The sequence below is a fragment of the Henckelia pumila genome, chromosome 4 (assembly GCF_033568475.1).
Source record: "Henckelia pumila isolate YLH828 chromosome 4, ASM3356847v2, whole genome shotgun sequence".
Taxonomy (NCBI): Eukaryota; Viridiplantae; Streptophyta; class Magnoliopsida; order Lamiales; family Gesneriaceae; genus Henckelia; species Henckelia pumila.
The window spans coordinates 123,831,141-123,843,351 of NC_133123.1; positions in this window are offsets into that span (position 1 = coordinate 123,831,141).

Consider the following 12,211-nt stretch of genomic DNA (forward strand, 5'->3'; position numbering starts at 1 on the left):
CTCTCAAAATCATGAGTGTAAGGCCCGTAAATATTAAGTTCTTAATGACGGGATTTAAGATTTAAATTCCGGATATGAGAAAATATTTATTTGAAGAAGTTAAGAAATGTGGAATTGCAATTTCGGGTCAGAAATATTTAATTTGAGGATTTTCGGATTTTAAGAAGTTTATTATCCGGAATTCTTAAATTAAAAGATTAAAAATATTTGCAATTGATATTTATGAAATTTAAGATGTGAATTCCAAGATGATAAATATCAAGAATGAATTTTGAGGATAAAATCCGAGAAAGGGCCAATTTGCAAATATTGAGCAATTCAGGGACTAAAGTGCAATAATGTCCGAAATAATTTAATTTTAATCCAAGAATATTTAATTTGAGAATATTTAGAGTTTAGACTTGAATTCTAATATTCTTAAATTATTTAGGATTGAAATTGAATTAAATCGCTTGTTCAGAGACTGAATTGCAATTAGGCCAAAGTGCAGGGACCAAAATGCAATAATCATGCAACTTGCCACTTAAAAATGTGGGAATCAGATTAAGTCACCCACAAATCCAGAAGTGGCCGAGAGAGATGAGAAAAGGGTTCCCAAAGCCATTTTCAACCCTTTAAGCTCCGATATCTTTCAATCCGCCCGGTAGAATTTTCGATTGATCGTATATTTGCGATCACAGCTCCGAGTGCTACTTTTTGACATAAGTTTTATGAAATTCTACCATGTTTGAATTTTAAGTTGTTGTTAGACTTAATATTTGATTGTATAAACATGTTCTAGTATATACGGCGATAGCATATCTAAGACGGATCGAGAAAAGATCGTCGTTTGGACATGTTTTGGAATATTGAAAGATTTTTTGAAAATATGATTTTGTTAGGAGATGATGTTCACGTTTTATGCTGGTGAAATTGGTGATAATATATGCTGGACATGATTGAAATATTGATGTTTAAACTTTTGGAACGATCGAAATCGTATCGTTACGCCGCCGGTTCAAGATTTTGAATTGATATGTATTATCAATGTCTAAAGCTCATCCTCAAGTGTTTAGTGGATGAATTGAATATGCAATTGAGTTTAGAATGATATTTGAATCGAAAGAATTATCGAAGTCGAATAGTTGCGACGTCGGTTTGAATTTCGATTGTATTTGTCAGATTTGAAATGTATCAGCTTTAAAGAAACATCGATTCAGATTGGAAATTGATGTTTAGATATGTTATACATTATTTTAGATTTGACTTGAAGATTATCGAAGTTGAATTGACGAGTTCGAGTTCGAATGACTTGAAGTGTTTGAAGTTGAATCAAGAATACCTTCAAGTAGCACTGATTGAAATAAGCAGAATTTGATGTCAGATTTGGACAGCTTATAGTTGATCAAGAATTGACAGAGTGTCAGCTATTTGAATCAGAAATGCAGGTATGAATAGACATTAATAAGATGGGCAGAATAACTCGAGATTGTTTTGCTTATCGAGTTGCCTAAAATCACATACTTGCCTGTTTTTATATATGTTATGGTTTACGTTTACATAAATGGGATAGATTATTGAGGATAGCTATTTTCTTGAATTTTCCAGAACATTTATGTAAATGTTTACCTGTTTAAGCTGATTTGTAGTATTTTCTGTATTGAACATGTTTTACATGTTTTATGAGATGCTTGCAGATTTATTGCTATCTTTATGTGATTAGATGCTTTGTTTTGCTTAGTTGGTTTATTGAGCAAGTGTTCAAGGTGTATTATAGCTTTTAATGCATACAGCTTATGTTGCATTCATCTTGAACTCCAGCCTAAATTAGCACAGAGGGCAGCCATCGCCTAGAGTGCAGATGACGTTTGGAGAGCTGTAGTGAGTGGCATGGAATGTAGATTTATTTCTAGAGTCAGCTTGACTCATGGCACAGAATATGGATTTATGTTCAGAGCCAGAAGACTCACTATAGTTGCACCAAAGTCAGAGGAGTAAAATACTTGATGCTGCCTCGAATGGGCGTGTCGGTAGTTTGAGAGCTATTTTATTCCTCGGGATCCCAAAGAACCAAGCTTTATTGGTATCAGCTTTGCTAGCCTATCCTTTGGCACATGCATTGCATTTATGCATTAACCTAGAGACTTCTATGGTTTAGATTATGCGTTTATAAATGCTAGCATGTTATGTTAATTCAAGATGTGAATTAGTTATATGTTTAAATGATGTATATGCATGTTATTTATACTGAGATTTATTCTCACCGGAGCTATCCGGCTGTTGCTTTGTTTGTATGTGTGCATTGCATCAGGTTGGGGGCATGATCAAGCTAGAGTTGGCTTGGATAACAGCAATAAGAGTTTTAGCAAGTGAGGACTCGGGTTTTAAGTAGATGAAATGTATTGTATGCCAACATGTTAGAAAACAGAGATCTTGTACATGTTGTTAGTTGATAAATCCTAGTTTATATTCTCTTGAATTGATGTATTTATGAGATAGGATTTATTTGTCAATGCATGTATATTAATGGACAGCCTTTTTGATGCAGCAGATTTCCAATATTTTGGAGCCCGCTCGATCGGTTAATATCGACGGATCAAGCGAGGCCTTATTTTGCAAAACAGAGGTTGAGCTTTTTGTTGCTCGCTCGATCGGTAACATTTCACCGATCGAGCGAGGCCATTTTTGTTCAGACCCAAGAGCAGAATATTTTGGCTCGCTCGATCGGGCAAGTTTTACCGATCGAGCGAGGGGCTCATTTAAAAAAAAAAAAAATTTTTTTTAGCTCTTGGTTTGAATATTCTTTTAGGCTATGATTAATTGCTTATTAATTGTTTATTGCCCTAAGATGAGATTAGCAACCCGAGGTCCCCACAATGAGGATGGCCAGTTGAGAGAAACAGATGCAAATATTCAATCGTCTCCATTTCTTCAACAACCTGGAAGAACACAGAATCTTCGTACTCTCGAGACCTTACTCTCGTCAGAGCAGCGGAAAATTCCTCTGCCAAATCACCTCCCGGACTCGGCATATTGTCTTCTGATTTATTGAATGATTTCTTATTGTTACACGACTGATATATTCACTTCATATTTATAGGCATAAAAAGAGAAGGTGAAACGTCGGGTGATATCAATCATCTACTGAACGGATCACACATTAAATCATTACTCTAAAAAAAAATTCGACGGCGTGTCCAAGACTTCACCTGTCATGATGACAGACGTTCAGGAATGATTACAGTCATTGGAATTCGACTCCAACCGCCTTATATTATATTTTATTATATTATATTCACTGTACTTACTTAATTTTACCGCGTATCTTTCATTCTCTCTCTATTTCAAAATTCAAAATTTTAAGTGACGTGGCACCATATTTACCGATCATTTCACACGTCTCTCACAACTTGTCTTGCAAATTGAACTCATATTCACTTTTTGCTTCTTCATTCTTCACAAACTATTGATCAAATACTTTGTTTGCAGAAAAACTCAAGAATGTCTATCCAAAAGACTTGTCTGGCCATTAATTTCGATGAAGTTCATTCCATCTAGAATGCGGAAATTTCAGCCATGTTCAACATTATTGAAGCTTCAGGACTTCGCAAATTTCTTAGCTCTGGATCAACGGTCAACTACGATCTGGTCAAGGAATTCTTTGAATCCGCCCAACTACATCATGGAAGAATCATATGTATCATCAGAGGACGGAAGATCGAGTTCAATCAACGTTTCTTCGGCGACACTTTCAACTTTCCCACAAGCGGTTTGATGAAATGCGCAGACTTACCTGACGGAAATGCAACTCACTGGGCAGCTCAATTCACACTTGATGGCTCACCCATTAAGGTCAATGGCCTCAAACAAAGCTTGAAGCCAGCATACCGACTATTGGCTAACATAGTCGCAAAAACTCTTTTAGCCAAGGCTGGCTCCTTCGACAAGATTGTGAGACCTCGGTTCTAAACAACAATTAAAGGAGTAATTCAATAAGTAAGCAATTAAAAGCCAAGAGCATTTTTTTTAAAAGGGGACGCGCGGGCGCGCATGGCGTCCTGCCCAATCCCTTGCGCGGGCGCGCCTGAAGCTCTGCCCAAAACTTCCAAAACAAAGTGCGGGATGCGCGGGCACGCCGACCGAGGCACGGGCGCGCATGGCCTGCTGAATTGGCTCAAAACAAGCCTCCAAAAGTGCAATAACATAACCAAAAGGACTCTAACATGATCCAACTAATATATATCCAACAACATAGCATTTAAATACATAAAAGTGAAGAACACGCATCGATGCTAGCTATTACACGCCGAATACAGAATACAAGAGTTTTAACCACAAGCAAGACCACTTCCAATCCAAGTTCAAGTTCTTAACATGCTTCAAAACATAAGCTAGATTGTCATGCTAACAAGACTTCTAAACCGAGTCTCACTTCTACATCATTCCCTCAAAGCTAACCATGCCTCTTCTGACTTGATCCTGCCCCACCTGTTGTCAAGTACACATACAAAACAAAGCAACAGCCGGATAACCGGTGAGAATGATAATCCCAGTAAAAGCAACATACAAGTAATACAACAACAAACATGCTTTCAAAACAACAACGAAATCAATAACAACGTAATGAAATGCATGTCTTTAAACCAGGATATCAAATCTGATAAACGAGGGATTTCTGCTGTGCTTTTGGGATCCCGAGGATGAGATCACGTAACCACTCACCGACTCTCCCAATCGAGGTGGTGCCACGTATCCCACTCCTCTAGACTTTGAGCAACTATAATGAGTATGCTAGCACTAGGCGAAATGACTACGACCTAGGCCACTCAATTATAGTTCCCAAACGTCTAAACAAAAAGGGCTATTCTGCCCGCTGAAATCAAAGTTGGCTCAAGATAAATGCATAACAGAATATAAAACATAGCCATATAATAAAAGCTCAGGCAATTCAACAAGACACAAGTTCCTCATTTTAGAACAAGTGTAGATACAAGTATGTGCTTTTAAGGGAAACTCGAGAACCAACTGTCCCGAGTATGCTATCCCGCTATCGATGACTGCTTTTACCTTTCAAGGCAGTAGTTCCAACTTCTGGGAAGTTACAACAAAAGATTGTATCAAAGTCTAACCAATCTAAACAACAACAAGGCTCAAGGTAATTATCTATACCGTTCTTCGTCCAAATCTCTGAAACGAACAAATGCTGTTAACCCTGGGCTTGAAAAACTCCAAACGAATCTGTTCAGATACAAATCAAAGATCAATAACCATGATCAACTTACAAGCCAAGTTCAACAACTCAAAAACGGTTCGAAATCCCAAAACTCAAACCGACGGCATAACGGCTAAAAATTGAACAAATCGAAAACGCAGACAGCAGTTCAATACCGATATAATCTCATAACGATGCTAATACAACAACAACAAGGCAATCCCAAAAAATCTCAAAACTCAAACTTTCGAAAAATGGCTTCCAAAAATCACAACAAATCCGAACGTCGCTCTAATTCAAAACCGACAGATAATAAATGATCAGAACTCTGCCAAGAACAACATACTAGAATCTAGATCGATTCTAACAACCTCCGAAAAACAAAACATATCTGATCGGAGAAATACTTACGGTATAACGGAGCTCTCACTGCAGTGATCACTAATCTGCCTTCAGAAATAAATTTCAACGGCCGGATCGAGCTCGGACTGAAATCAGAAAGCTTGGAAGCTCAATGGGGAGTCTTCAATGGAGGATGCGTGCAAGGGGAAGGAGAGGGAGAGAATGGACCAAGTCAAACTAGACAAGATAATATATAAAATCCATTAATTGCGTTTTAGTCCCTGAAAAATCCAATTTTTGCAAAAAGGACCCTGATCAAAATCAAGTCGGCTTGCAAACTCTGCAATCTCCGATTAACTCAAATAAACTCATTTAAGATAAAAACGGGGCGTTACAAAGATCACTCTCGAAAAGCTTCAGTACATGGCCTCTATTGCCTCCCAGTTGAACTTCAACTGGTCTTCGATTCTCTACTCTACTTTATGTGAAATGATTAGAGGCAAAGGACAATCGCAAGGTTTTGCACTACAGATATGTTATCTACTTGCAGCCCTAGATGTTGACTCCTCAGATTATGAAGTCCTTCATGCAGCCAAATGGTTAAATGCAGTCACAATTCCTCTGTTCTTAAACAAGAATCAGCTGACTGCTGACCAGCTCAGGACTATCAAACGAGAAATAGGGGCAGAGCAACAAACTGCCAAAAGCACTGCAGCTACCCAAGTCAAGTGTGCTCGATCGATCAGACAACCTATTCAAGTGGACTCTGATCTGGAGGATGAGGTTAGTGACAATGCTCCCTTAGTTCAAGTATTCGCTCACCCCTCTCCATCCCAAAAGACAAAAATGGCTCCCAAGATATCTCACCTGAAACCAAAGAGGATCAAGTTGCTATCTACAGTTCACACCCCAACGTCTCAACTGACCACAGCAACCCCTGAAGTCTCAACATCCGAAACATTATCTACTGACCCAATCCAAATTCCCCAAATAACTTCCGAACCAACTTACAGCACCATTGTTACCACATTACCCATTTCTCTTCTCTCACCAACTTCATCAGTTGATATTGCTGCCGCCATCAGTCAGCAAATCTTGAGAACACAAGAGTTGGTTGTGAAGACCCAGATTCCTCCACCAAAAGGAATCACTATCCAGGAACCCTCGTTCTCTGTACTGACCACAACTTCAATCGACCCTTAGGGAAAAGGCAAAGCACCTCTCATCCCATTTCAAAAAGCCCAATCGATAGGGAAAATGAAGGTTCTTATAATTATTTTTAACATTCTCCGGGCTGTGCGGTTCAAACTACAGGAATTTGATGAATGGGTAAACTATCGTCTGAATGCTTCATATTCTCAGATCTTGCTTGAGAATAAACTGGAGTACCTTTCCAAATTGGAAGACAAGATGTTCATTCTCACTGCCACATCAAATATTGAAACAACACTCGGCAGATATAAGTTGGTGGACATTCAGCTTCGTGATAGTCTCGCCCGACATATTCTTGCCAAAAGAGAAGAGAACTATTAGCCGATGAGCAAAACTGCCAAAGATGACACTGAAGTCATCTTACGTCTTAAGCAGTCAGTTGATGTCACTGACACCTTTTTACGAGAATACCGACTCAAATACTCCATCTTACTACCGGACGACGAATACATACAGGCGTATAACAACGAAGTTCGGGCCATGATTCCTCTTCTAGATTCTCATGATAACTCGGAAACATCCGACTTCGTATTTTCAGCAGAGGAACAGGAATTTATTGCGGCACAAGACGAATGTCCCTTGACATATTTTCCATTTGCTTCCTCATCAGCCACTGAACCTACATCAAGTGCTGATCTCATCACAGACACTCAACTGACTGGCCCGATCACAACAATTTCTGGTGATAATCTTCATGAGATCCCATTCACATCAGTCTCAGATTTTATGCAATCAATTTTTGATGATGAACAACCAACAACTCCTCTTCTGGAGATCCATTCTGAAGACTCGCCTCAACCGACGACTGACGGCTCGCAGCCCTCCAGTCCAAATCACCAAACAAATTAGGTGATTGGAATTGATGTCCGTTCATTGATCGAGACCACCACAGTCTTGCCTCCAAAAGAACAAACTACCATACGAGCTTCTATTTCAGTTCCTGATTCCGAACCGGCGAATTATGCTTTGGAACGCATTGTAGAAGATCTTCGCGAGACCACACAGCGACTCAGCAATCGCATACAAGGACAAGACGCTGGTATTGACAACACAAGATCAGCGATTATGTCTCGTCTTAACAGTTTTTCTTCTGAACTCGAAAGATGTGTCACTGAACTGAAAAACTACAAAGAACGCAATCTTTGAGCTATGGGTACTATTGCCGAACAGGTCTCTCAAACTGTTCGCCGCACAAATGAGCACACCTCAACGCAAATCTCTGTTCTTCAGGCTTATTTAACCGCTCATATTGACTCCCGTATTGACACTTTTCAAACCACTATCGGTGCTCAACTAGGAGAGATCATCTCTCATCTCACCCATGCTGATGTCAAAAAGGGGAAAGTATCCAGAAAATCAGTTGACACCTCTTCACAGAAAATGCAAAGGAAGTAAGGTACATTTTATGTACATTTTATTTACTTAACGCAATGTAGGTGTAATAGGTTTTCACTGCTACTTATCAATGATTGCTTGTAACATTAATTGTTCAATGCAATTCATCTTCGCAATGAATTCATTTCGTCTACTATCTTCTTTAAATGATTTTTGGGGCCTAGGTTTTGTCATCACCAAAAAGGGGGAAATTGTTGAATCCTGACTTTTGGTGATAACAAAACAATACTTTGTTGTTTAGTCGGCCGCCAGTTATTTGTATAAGTAAGCTACGTTGTGAGACCACGGTTCTAAACATCAATCTTGGGATTAAACAATACTAAGACAAACAATAACCAAAGGTTAAAGCAATTAAAAGAAATTTTTTTTTTTGAAAATAGTGCCTTGCTCGATCCGCATGATCTTGCGGATCGAGCGAGCAACTTTTGCCAAAGCTACTGCCCGGAAAACCCAGCCCTCGCTCGATCCGCAAGATCTTGCAGATCGAGCGAGCCACAAAAATTTGAAACAGAGGACTGCACAGCTTGCCCTCGTCGAGCGGTGACAGAAACAGAGCAAAACAGCAGAAATCATGCTAGAACTTGAGTCCAAAACCAACAACATTTTATCATGCAATTCAATCACAAGTTCTCCAACTAATACATGAAATTCTAGGGTTACACAACCGCTCAAAAGTATTGGATTTGTAACGACAAACTTTCAACACAGCTCGCATAAACAATACAATAACATAGCAAAGTTCGATATCTAAACATGTTCAAATACAACTATGTAGACATGCCGACACGACTTCTAAATCGAGTCTCACTACTAGCTCTCCCTCTTGTTGCTAACCAGGCCTTCGCTGACTTTGTCCTGCCCCACCTGTTGCCAAGTACACATACAAAAAAAAGCAACAGCCGGATAAACCGGTGAGAATGACATTCCCAGTAAAAACAACATAACAAGTAATGAATATACAACATGCTATCAAAACAACATATTCAAGTCGAAGCTAATGATATGTATGTCTTTAAAACCAGGATATCAATTCTGATAAACAAGGGAGTGCTGCTCTGCTTTTGGGATCCCGAGGATGAGATCACGTAACGACTCACCGACTCTCCCAATCGAGGTGGTGCCACGCATCCCACTCCTCTAGAATTTGAGCAACCATAATGAGTATGCTAGCACTAGGAGAAATACTACAACCTAGGCCACTCAATCATAGTTCCCAAACGTCTAAACAAAAAGGGCGGTTCTGCCCACTGAAATCAAAGTAGGCTCAAGATGAATGCATAACAGAAACATAAACATAAGCCACATAACAAAACTCAATCAATCAACAAAAATACAAGTTCCACATGCTAGAACAAGTATCAATGCAATATGTGATTTAAAAAGGGAAACTCGAGAACCAACAGCCCAAGTATGCTATCCCACTACGATGACTGCTTTTACCTTTCAAGGCAGTAGTTCCAACTTCTAGAAAGCTACAACAAAAGATTGTATCAAAGTCTAACCAATCTAAACAACAACAAGGCTCAAGGTAATTCTCTATACCGTTCTTCGTCCAACTCTTGACGAACAAGGCTGCTAATACGGGCTTGACAAACTCCAAACGAATCTGTTCAGATACAAATCAAAGATCAATTACCATGATCAACTTACAAGCCAATTTAAACAACTCAAAAACGGTTCGAAATCCCAAAACTCAAACCGACGGCATAACGACTAAAAACTGAACAAACCAAAAACGCAGACAGCAGTTCAATACTGATATAACCTCATATCAATGCCCAAAACAACAATAACAAAGCAAACCCATCAATCTCAAAATCCACATTTTCGAAAATGACTTCCAAAAATCATAACAAATCCGAACGTCGCTCTAATTCAAAACCGAAAGATAATAAACGATCAAAACTCTATCTAGAACAACATACTCGAATCTCGAACGATTCTAACAACATCCAAAAACTATAATGTATCCGATCATAGAAGAACTTACAATATAACGGAGCTCTTACTGCAGTGATCGATAATCTGCCTTTAGAAATAAATTTCAACGGCCGGATCGAGCTTGGACTAAAATTTGGGAGCTTGGAAATGCTTGGAGGCATCTTCAATGGTGGATCTCGGTTAGGGGGAGGAGAAGAAGACTTTCCCAATCCATTCTAAGTGTAGATAATATATAAAAATCAATATTTGCATTTTAGTCCCTGAAATTTCCAAAATTTGCAAAAAGGACCCTGATCAAAATCAAGTCGGCTCGTGAACTCTGCAATCTCCGATTAACTCAAATAAACTAATTTAAGATAAAAACGGGGCGTTACAATTCTCCCCCACTAAGAAGAGATTTCGTCTTCGAAATCAACGAGAACCACAACTCATAAGATAGAATAAAGAACTAAAGATAGTAAGAAGAACTCACGTCATCCGAATAACTCCGGAAATCGCTGTCTCATGTCAGATTCTATCTCCCAAGTTGCTTCCTCGACTCCGTGACGGCTCCACTGCACTTTCACCAACGGAATCAACTTGGTTCTGAGTTGTTTTTCTTTCCGATCAAGGATTTGAATCGGTCGTTCAAAATAGCTCAGAGTCTCGTCTAACTCGGCTTCATCAGGCTGAAGGATATGAGAAGGATCTGGATGATACTTTCGCAGCATAGAGACGTGAAAAATGTCGTGAATACCAGATAAAGACGGAGGAAGTGCAAGTCTGTAGGCAAGATCGCCTATCTTCTCGAGAATCTCGTACGGACCGATGAATCTCGGAGATAACTTTCCTCTCTTCCCAAATCTAACAGTGCCTCTGAAAGGTGAAATCTTCAGAAAGACTCGGTCTCCCTGATTAAAACTCAGAGGCCTACGCTTGACATTCGCATACTTCGCGTGTCTATCCTGAGCTGACTTCATTCTAGACTGAATGACCTTAACTTGCTCTGCCATATTCTAAGCAAATCCGGTCCCAAATCTGGTGACTCGGACAAGTTGTCCCAAAACAACGGAGATCGGCATTTCTTACCGTACAATGCCTCAAAAGGCGCCATACCGATACTCGCTTGGAAGCTGTTGTTGTAAGAAAACTCGACAAGAGGCAAAGAATCCTACCAACTAGTGCCAAAGTCTAGCACTACCGCTCGCAGCATATCCTCTAACGTCTGGATTGAAAGAGTGGGTGCCCGGTGAGCCAACTTGTGGCTAAGGGCTTTGATGACTGTTTGTATAAATAATCTTTTGTTTAATATAATTTACACTTTTATTAATGGCAATGACTTTATCTTTCTTCATATTGTTATATTGAGATATACTATTGTTGTTTTGATAAAGACCTTGAATATACTATAGTGTATGTAAGATGTGGTAGAACATGGAGATGTCTATCATGAAACACATCTTATAGTCATTGTATATTCTAAACTGTTCCTAGTCGATTGAGCCGTCCGATAATAAGGATAAGGATCGCTCGAGTTTGAGACTAGCATTTGCGATGCAGAGTACCACGTTTCATTGGTAAGGAACATAGAGATGTTCGAAGCATGCAAATGGATATTCATACGATGAATGATCGAACTACCCTATCCGAACTTTCCAAGTGGTTATCACTTATCGAGTGGATAAAGTCCGCGGTTTTGGTTGTACACCATTAGTCCTTACTACTTGAAACATCATTGAGACTCTATATGCTAGTACTGTGCTTTGACTCGTTTACCGACTCTATTGGGGTCATCAGGTGTCGGGATTGGGTACAGTTACAACACATATAGGAGTCGATGCTTTGTTGTCAAGGATTCACCACATACTTGCGAGTGTGGATATCCTATGCGATCTGAGGAGATATTAGTGTGACGAATCTCTGGCCAGAGTACATGATGTGTTTTAAGAAATGGTTTCTTAGTAACACATGCGATGTCACTATTTGATCTTCAAGATGTATTGCATAGTTATTGAATCTCGAACGACTCTCGATATACCAATGGTTGTTGATTCGATCGGGATATATGGATGAAGGGACCGTACTGTACGCTAACCAAAATCTATTGGTTCTTGCTGGCACTATCAGTGATACCTAGGGAATCATGGGGCG